General features: G+C 38.9%; 1 pseudogene; it reads right to left on the reverse strand.

Annotated features, from left to right (window-relative positions):
- Window positions 1-2,071: 2,071 nt before the first annotated feature.
- LOC129261617 (cholinesterase 1-like) lies at window positions 2,072-8,862 on the reverse strand (annotated as a pseudogene).
- Window positions 8,863-9,854: the final 992 nt, after the last annotated feature.

Raw genomic sequence — 9,854 nt, forward strand, 5'->3', positions numbered from 1 at the left:
GAGGAGATTGGTGGGAATTAGATTGGCCCATATGAAGAGAGGGGAATAAGGTTGGCGCATGTGAAGAGAGATGAGAGGGGAGTTAGATTGACGCATATAAAGAGAGGGGAATAAGGTTGGCGCATGTGAGGAGATGAGTGGGGAGTTAGATTGGCGCATATGAAGAGAGGGAAATAAGGTTGACGCATGTGAGGAGATGAGTGGGGAGTTAGATTCTGATTGGCGCATATGAAGAGATGGGACTAAGGTTGGCGCATGTGAGGAGATGAGTGGGGAGTTAGATTGGCGCATATGAAGAGAGGGGAATAAGGTTGGCGCATGTGAAGAGAGGAGATGAGAGGGGAGTTAGATTGGCGCATATGAAGAGAGGGGAATAAGGTTGGCGCATGTGAGGAGATGAGTGGGGAGTTAGATTGGCGCATATGAAGAGAAGGGACTAAGGTTGGCGCATGTGAGAAGAGGAGATGAGTGGGGAGTTAGATTGGCGCATATGAAGAGAGGGGGATAAGGTTGGCGCATGTGAGGAGATGAGTGGGGAGTTAGATTGGCGCATATGAAGAGAAAGGAATAAGGTTGGCGCATGTGAGAAGAGGAGATGAGTGGGGAGTAAGATTGGCGATGTGAAGAGAGGAGTTGACAGATAGAATATGCACATGTGAAGAAAGGGGAGGAGGGGGGTAAGAGTGACCCATGATAAGAGAGGGCATGAAACTGGCAAATGTCAACAGAAGAGACGAGATGAGACCAAGAGCAACAAATGGACTCGTAAATTATAGGTTTTCCCAGTCTAATTAAATTGTTTAATGTCGTGGGAGGAAACTGGGTATTCAATTTCACGAATTGAAATACATTTTCATAAGTTTTCCCCCTTTTATAATTATAATGTTTTGATAGGTGTTATTGTTTTCTAATCTCCATGATTATTACATATCAAATGGCTTAAGTTGGTATATAACATGCTATTTTCCCCTTAGCATTGTCATGATTATAAATCTATTTTATAACGAGAGAGGGGTGTTAAAAATGGAAAAGACGAATTGATCCAATGTATATGCATTGAGTTAGATATTCAAGCTGCATGTGAGTTGATAATTACATGAACAGTGCTTTTCAATCTTCTTAATTTTTCGCCCCCCCCCCCCTCTCCAGAAATGGTCTAAGTAACTTATTGATTCAATACACGTTTATTTCCTGGCAGTTTGCTTTAAATACAAAGGTTCCATTATGAAACATTTTTTTCCTATAATTATGTCAGATAGCTTCTCTCAAGATCTCAGAATGTCAAGATCAACCGTTGTGTAAATCGTATGCAAGAAAAACTTGAGTATGTTCAAACATGTCGAAGAAAAATCGACCCCCCCCCCCCCCCCACCATCCCGTTCCGCTGGATTGCCGCCCATGTCAATTGATTTTATTTGCTTTATATTGAAATATCTATGAGAATTGAGAGGAAAAGATTGGGTTTAATGAGCATTTAGCGGATAGATCCCAATAAAAATCGTCAAAGAAGATTGTCTTCTATAAAGTTATATCAAACCAGCAATCATGGCCGCTCGTGAGCGCGACAATTTCTGATGTTGATCGACATCGCTTGATAAAGGTGTTTGAATGGCCAGGAAACAGACGAAAGAAAAGCATCACAAAGAAAACAAAAATGTTTAAACAAATGAAATAGAAATGAAAACTAAGGCACCCGTCCCCAAATTATACAAATAAAGTCCACAAAAAGTATTATATAAGAAGATGAAAAAAATAAGACCTCAAAAGAGATATAATATGAATATTAAAAAAATACGTGAATGTAAAAATGACAGAAAAGAAATAAAGTAAATAAAGGCAGGGGCCGCGGAACCGGGGGGGGGGCTGGGGGGGCTTCAGCCCCCCCCCCACTTTTTTCCCAAACCGTGTACAAAAACGCAATAATGACCATACGATTGTGATTTTCTGCATGGTCAGCCCCCCCCCCCCCACTTTTGGCTCAGCCCCCCCCCCCCCCACTTTGAAAACCGTTCCGCGGCCCCTGAAAGGGGAAACTGAGATAATTCTATATTTTGTTTTATCTGACCGGCGTAAGTGCGAAAATAATTGCCTATAGGTGAAAATGAAACCGCGATCCGATACAGAATTCCGTCTTCGACTCATACTTAGCAAACTAAATGACGGTTGTCATTATTGTCAAACCGATTCAAAGGAAAGTTAATTTGAGTGACTATTTCGCCTTTTCCAACGATAAAAATAGAACGAATGCAAAAATTGTTAAATTGAAACACGGGAGGAACGGAGGAGCATATTTTGCTGGAATTTGAATGCTAAATAATCTAATTGAATGATATCTTGTCGAAATTAGCCGGGAAAACTTATACATGTAGTACAAAAAAATGTATCCAATCCTATGAGTGTGACCATACAAAACAAGAGAAAAGTGAAACGTGACAGAAATACAAATATCACAAGGTAAACACTATTTCATTGAACGATTCAGGTGGTGTCGTCTGGGCATTGATTTTTCTTGTAATCTTCAAATTCAGCAGTCCAATCCTTCATACCAACGTCGCGCCATCTTTCGTAATGATATTGCCAGTCTCCATACAGATCATCAGGAGAGGCTAAACAATAGTGGTAAAATGAAAAGAAGCCCTTTAGCCAAATGTTGTTTCTAAAAGGCCGAATAATATTTCCAACTACTTAATCTAATGCATGGTGCTAATCGATCTATAAGGAATTCGGTCAATGTTGAAATTATAAAATAAAAGTGGAACTTGGCATAAAATCAAGTACGGCATTGAATGAAGTTGTCTTTTTAGTTTCGTTATATGCGATTTCAAATATTGTACTTTTTAATAGAAAAATGAATCTGGATTGACATCTAAAGAAGGTTTCTGAAGGGTGTAATAAACATTCTCTCATATGACGCTGATAGTGCAGAGAAGGCTAAATTACTTTTAAAATGTGAATTGACATTGCCCTCTCACCTGCTAGGTAATGGAGATTCGTCCAATGGTTCAACCAGAAAGAACAGAACGACGCCCTCATCGCCCGTCCATTGGTCATGTTCAGTGACAACTGTTTGTATTCTTGATCGGGCATAGTGTATCTAGGCCACTCGGGATAACATTCACTCCCATTCGGTTCATTCGGATTACTATGAAAAAAAATGAAAAAGCCTCATAAAGTGATCGCTAGTCATCTGTTATTATTACTTCATTCTGATTTCATTTTTACTCTTTTATTTTTATAATTATTATCATTATTTATTTCTGTTTCTTTTTTTTTTTTTTTTTTGGGGGGGGCAAAAATTCAATCAAACAGGTGCCAAATCGCATCTGTAAGAAATTATTCTTACTCTGTTGATGAATAAACAACTTTACGATTTTTAAATTACCATGATGGAGCATCATTGCAATGTCCATTGAAAGTAATAAAGTTTTAGTGTACTCTAAACTTTTTCGCGAAGAAAACTTGCAAAGAAATTATTACCAAATAGAAAATGTAAAGAATGATGGAAATTGAATAATTATCTTACACAGGTAAAAAAAAAAAACACACAAAAAACAACAACAACCTTAAGAGTCAAGAGAATCGATATCCCGAACAAACAGTTGGTTAATGGAAATGTGGAACTGAATCAGATTCTTACCCAGATTTAACGAAGTTTGACCAATATCTCATGAACTCGACAGACATGAACTTCTCCTCGTTTGTCTGTCCTACGACACGTTCGTATGATGGGTTCAAATCCCACGCAAACAGATACTGGATATCTTCTCCATGAGCTGCCCCCATCCACCTCGGGATGCCCCCAAATAATGACCAGGATGGGTCGTGTGTCATTTCATAACGGTACAACTCAACATCCGCCCTCTCCAGTTCACGAACAAGGTACTCCGTCGGGCAGGTGAATGTCTGGTCGGTCCCGACACGGATCAAGACGTCGAACTGATCCGCGGATGCGTCGTCAGCTAAAGACCAATCAACATACCATTGCTCGACTGCGGTTATCTCCATCGGATCTTTCGCAAACCAGAGGTTCCGTGGCAAGATGCTTCGTAATTCGGATATATTCAGTGTCGGTCGCGAGAATAAAGAAGCAGGGAAGAACTGGTACATCGCATTATTAGAACCTTCATCTTCAGTCGTTCCTATTAAAGTCGGTAGCTTCTGAAACTGATGCCTCTTCACCATTTCGATTGGATTATCCGGCAGGAAATGGCCGTCGATAACCGGTTTTGCCAAATATCCGCTTCCATACTAGTGAACGACAAAACAAACAGACGAGTAGAAAGAGCTTGGCAGAAATATTAGGGGAAGGGGGACACTCGACTATATTGTACACACCCACACACACACAAAACAGTAAAAGGGGTGGCTTTTTGTTAATCAACCAAATGCACTTGGAACGTTTATGGTCTCAAAACATTTTTTATAGAATGGAGTGTAGTTTTTAAAGAAAATAGGCGAAACAAAAGAAAATGATGAAGGAGTATGTTTCTATAATAGCTCACTTGCGACTATTATGGAGCTCATGTTTATTCCTTTGGGGCAATCTATAAACTTGATTGATTTGGGGCATGTTTTGTACTGCATGCTAAAAAATAATCAAAACTCGTTGTGAAACTGGATTATAAATTTGTGAAATATGATTAGTACATCTCTATTGATTAGGCCTAAGTGCTCCAAAAGTGTGATTGGTTTAATGTATATTTTTCATGTATAGCTTGAAAGCCCGACATAATAACGTTTCTGAAATTTTCCGATGTTGCAGATCGTCATTTTATTCGAAATCGGAAAATACACCTTGCTCTTAAACCACAAAAACACACCCTTTGTTCATGTAAAAGCACATTGGCGTCAATTTCTTGTAGGCAATCTAACATTAGCTGGCTGTTTGATGTAGTGCAGTTTAGAGATGCTGCAAACTCATGGGTATCAGAAACACAAACGTCCAGATTGGCCCAGGCGAATGGACATATTGCGTTCCCACTCTGGAACAAAACAAAACAAATCAAATCAAATTAAAAAAGCAGTGATATAAACTGTGACCTATGATCAAAAGGCTTAAATCTTAGATAATTGAATGTCTATTTACTTGGCCCTATCAAAATATGTCAAGCAATAGACAATAGAGCCAATATGACTGGGGTAGCTGTTCCAAATACAGAGAAGTGCAGTTAGAATAATTATCAAGCTCCTAATTCAATCTACAAAAAAGTTTGGACTGTGCTTAAAGGGCTAAAAATTATTTGAAAGATGTTCCTGCAACTTTAACTTATTTTAATGCATGAAACATCAGTAACTTAAACTAATTATTCATATGGTTTTTCAGGAGGGATGCTCTTTCGTTCTCTAGCATGAATACAAAATGTATTAGGTGGTTTTCCTGTCAGACCATGAGCAGAAGCTCACGTCACTCTCCCGAGTAGGAGAGTGGCACCCGACCTCGGCATACAAATCCCACATCCTTGGTGATACCTAATCAAACTGATGTGAATCATGATTCAATACACCTCATTGAGTATTAAGTCTCTTTCTTTTTCATTAGAAAAAGATTTTTCAGAGAGTATCACCTATACCTGCATGATGGCATGGTGGAATAGGCCTTCTGAAAGTGGAGATAACATGTGAAGACTCACGCTAGCACCTCCTGCACTCTGCCCAGCAATCGTCACCCTTTCTGGGTCGCCACCAAAAGCTGTATCAAAGATGGATCATTACAAATCGTAACGGTAAAGAAAAAAATTCTACTTTATCGTACACTTCCCATCCGATGTCGCAATGAGCCATAAATTCCAACTGTTCAAGGGGAACAACATACGTATGTGACAAACTTCCTAAAAAATATTGAGCGAGAGAGAAAAAAAAGTTGACCTATTTAAAATGAACATTTCATATTGTTTAGATTGTGACATAATATTCAGGAAAGTAACACCACAATTCACCCTTTTCATTTCATTTTCTTTCCTTTTCTCCTTTTTCTTCTTGGTGATAGAATTTTGGGGGGTCAAATGCTCACGTGCTTGCTACGTGGCGATGCGTCGTGGCGCCAGATGAGCATAGTTTGACGAAGATTATCACCGCACTTTTATCCAGAAATGTCGATTATATTGAAATATTGATTTTTTTTCATAGCATCTCTTTTTAACTAAATGTAGACAATATTCAAATTCAAAAGTATTTGCACACATTGGTACACGATTCACATAGTGAGATTGTCATATGTCAATTATTATTCATTAGGCACCAAACGACGTTTGGTTATCTGACAACTGATTCAAAAGTGCGCAACGTCCCCTCTGCTTAAAGCCTGGCTGAATTAATTCAGGCCAAGCAAACTTCTAGGGCCCGTTTCATTAAGAGTTACAACTATGACAACCTTCCAATGATAAAAACGGCTGTTTTCGATTCGCCGTGTACGGCCGCCGTATATGATTGTGACTGAGGTTTTAATAACATTAGCGTTATTTTTTCGACATGGTATATACCTCTTATATTTTCTTGTATCCATTTGAGAGCCAATATCTGATCTTTCATACCCATGTTACCCGGTACTACATCGTCTCCTAAAAATGGAAATCAAAATAAAATGAAAACACAAAACCATTACGTTGCTATGAATCTATTCAAGAATTTGATGACTGGTCCATAAAGTACAATACTTTTAACACCCGGGATTTCTCTCTTTCCAAGTCATTATTTTTAAATACAAATGTCATTTGAGATATCTTTATTTACTGAATTGTGTTCCTTAAATCTATGATTATGTTATATATATTATATTTTGTCTTGTAGTATTTTCGACCTTGTTATGTTATGTTTATCATATTATGTACAATTGTGAAACGGAAATAAATAAATCAAATCAAATCAAATGTTTCGTGGGTTTCACATTTCAAGAAATAGATTGAAAATAAAGATAATTACTTATCCCTCGGGACTCCGGGCTCTTGATTAAGTAACGTCATAACAAAAAAGTCCGTGGTGGGGAGGGGACAGGGTCATCCCACCAAAATGAAACAAAAATAATCAATTAATTATGGTAAGTGGTAGTGATTTTTTTATACTTGATTGCTAAGAAAGCATGAATGCTTGTAAGCAAGCAACCAGAGGTATGACGGCTTAACTTCGTCTTCGAGGGACCTGGTGATGAGGATTTAAATGCCATACCAAAGGGCACTAGCGCGCCAATAGGGAATCAAACCCAGGTCACCGAAATACGAAACCCCCGCTCTACCGACTGATCTATCGCGCCTCCTCTTTAGAAAATACACAATAATAGAAAAACAAAGTACACAAATATTTCTAAAAATACGTGTAGATTAATTTTTGAAAAATAATGAAAACGAAATAAGGATATAGATAAAGAATTTAAAACATATTATGAATGATTGAAAGGAAAGGAATTAATGAATAAATAGATAGATTGATAAAATTAATTAATTGATAGATTGATTAATTAATCAATTAATTAACTAATTAAAGTAATTAAGTAAATAAATAGAAAAACACAAGATAATGAGTAAACGTATAATACTTAAATGAAATCGTAAATACGTTAATGGCTACATAGGTAAAAACTGTTACCCGTAGTCAAGAAACCAAAGACACCGAGGCGGTAGTTGACATGCGACTACGATGATGTCAGACATGGCTACCATTGCAACACCGTCGTATGAACGAGCTGAGCCCGAACCTATCAAATATCCTCCACCATGAATCCAAACAAGAACTGGGGATGGGATGGCGGGCTGAAGGAAGAGATAAAATGGCGTTCTTTCTCGAGTATCAAGCCATGAACAGTAATGTTCCAACAAAAATGTATTTCATTCTTTAAAGTTAATGTTGTTGCCGCTGTTGTAATTGCCTTCGATCGTTGTCTTAATCATCAATGTTTTTTGTCTGAGTATTTTTGCCCCTTTTGGTGATCCCATATATTAGGGTCCATGGTAGCTCTATGAGAAATGGTGAGAGACTTACTCTAGCATGTCTCGTAAGACAGATAGACCTGGAGACAGAAATTTGAAAGTTTCTATAGATCTATTATTTAATAGTGCCATTCATAAAAGGTTAATGTGATGCAAATACAGATTCTTTTGACATGAACTTCCGGGGTATAGCTGTAGGGTCTAAACCTAATGTAACATGGCTTTGTATATCATGAAGAATCATGTAGCCCATCGCTTTCAACGTTACCTCATCCTAACTTAAAATCCTTCTCCAGTTAATATGGTCAATAATAGACTTCGATCAACAGATTGCAGACTCATCTACAACTTGTTGGTCTTTTACAGATTGAATTTTTCCATCAGTCTTTTCTTCAAAGATTGACATCCTCGGGTGTTTGCCTTAAGGATTTATTTATAATCTATAATAAGATACAGTGTAGAGCCATGACCTGGCTATTCCTCCATCATTCAAAGCCCACAGCACTTCAAAATTGTATTGACTCACCTTTGGTGATGGGGTGTAGATACTAAGAAAGAGACAATCCTCACCCATCTGCCGCCCTTCAATCGGTTGTCCTGGTAGATCTGGAAGATAGTCAAGAACCATCATCTGTAGGCACATATCTTGGTCCTCCGTCGCGTTGTAGTTCCTTCTGTAGGCGTACGGCTTCGGATCTTGGAACCTAAGTGGTCCGACCGGTGGTTCGGCGTAGCGAACCCCCAGGTAGGCGTCTACAGATTTGTTGACTCGAAGGAAGTCTGGTTCGTTGTATTGCACCGTGATACCGGTGAGGACTGTGCCTTCCGTATCGGGGAGGGTTACTTTGGGCCATCCGATTACTGGGGCGGTAGCACTAGTCGTCGTCGAAATTATTGTCATTAAAGTGAATGTCAAGACGAGAAAGGCTTTGGATCTCACCATACTTATCCTATAGTGATTCACAGTGATTTTAGCTTGAGCTTATGAGGTAAAAGAGCAAAAGAATGAACTTTCCGAAAATTGGAACAGATAACGGAATCGAAGACGTCTAAAGTTCTTCACCCAGCTACGTGGATATCCCTGAATAAAAGAAGTTGTGAAAATAAAATAAGGTCTGGTAAGATGTGCGATTAATTAAGGAGCAACGTCTTGAAAAGAATTTGCCATCACTATTCATCACAATATTTGTGAATCAATATTTTGTTAAACCTTTATGCCGAATTTTTTGTTGATAGCAGGAACGATGATAACATACTGATACTTTGAACCTATTTTATCTTTTATCTCATTATCCCTTGTATTATTGATGAGCGCTTTAAAGTAACAGTCTGATCTCACCCTACCCCTTCCATCGCAATTCATATTTACAGTGAGAAAGAGAGAGGGGGAGAGAGTGGAAGGGAGGAGAGAGAGAGAGAGTGAACAAGGGTGACGATTGGTGGCGCCAGAAGACGAATTATAGGTTCAGTCCGATCTCCCCCCCCCCCCCTCTTTCTCTGTGTGTGGAGGTGCATGTGGGTGTGTGTTTCCTACTCCTCTATCTCCCTCTCGCCCCCCCCCCCTCTCTCTCTCGCCCTCTCTCTCTCTCATTCGGTCTGCCCCCACCCCCCATAGGCCGTATCTATATCTCTCTCCCTCTACCCCTTGTACAGTGGTGTTCAAAAACTAGTGAACCCCACAAGTAAATGCCATATTTTAGATCTAATTGTGAAGTCAAGTGGTAAAATATTACATTTAATTAAGTGTGTTTCTCTGGGCTTGCCAAACATTGCTGTGCTGTTGTCTTCATTCAATCCATGCATCAACCTTCTCACCCACCCACCTATTCACTCCCACATTAATTCTATTTCATAGCTCTTTCACATAGACACACACTCACACACACTGCTTCGCACCCACACACACACTTTCACCTTATATCATTTTCATTGCTA

Source organism: Lytechinus pictus, chromosome 5 (assembly GCF_037042905.1).
Source record: "Lytechinus pictus isolate F3 Inbred chromosome 5, Lp3.0, whole genome shotgun sequence".
Lineage (NCBI taxonomy): Eukaryota > Metazoa > Echinodermata > Echinoidea > Temnopleuroida > Toxopneustidae > Lytechinus > Lytechinus pictus.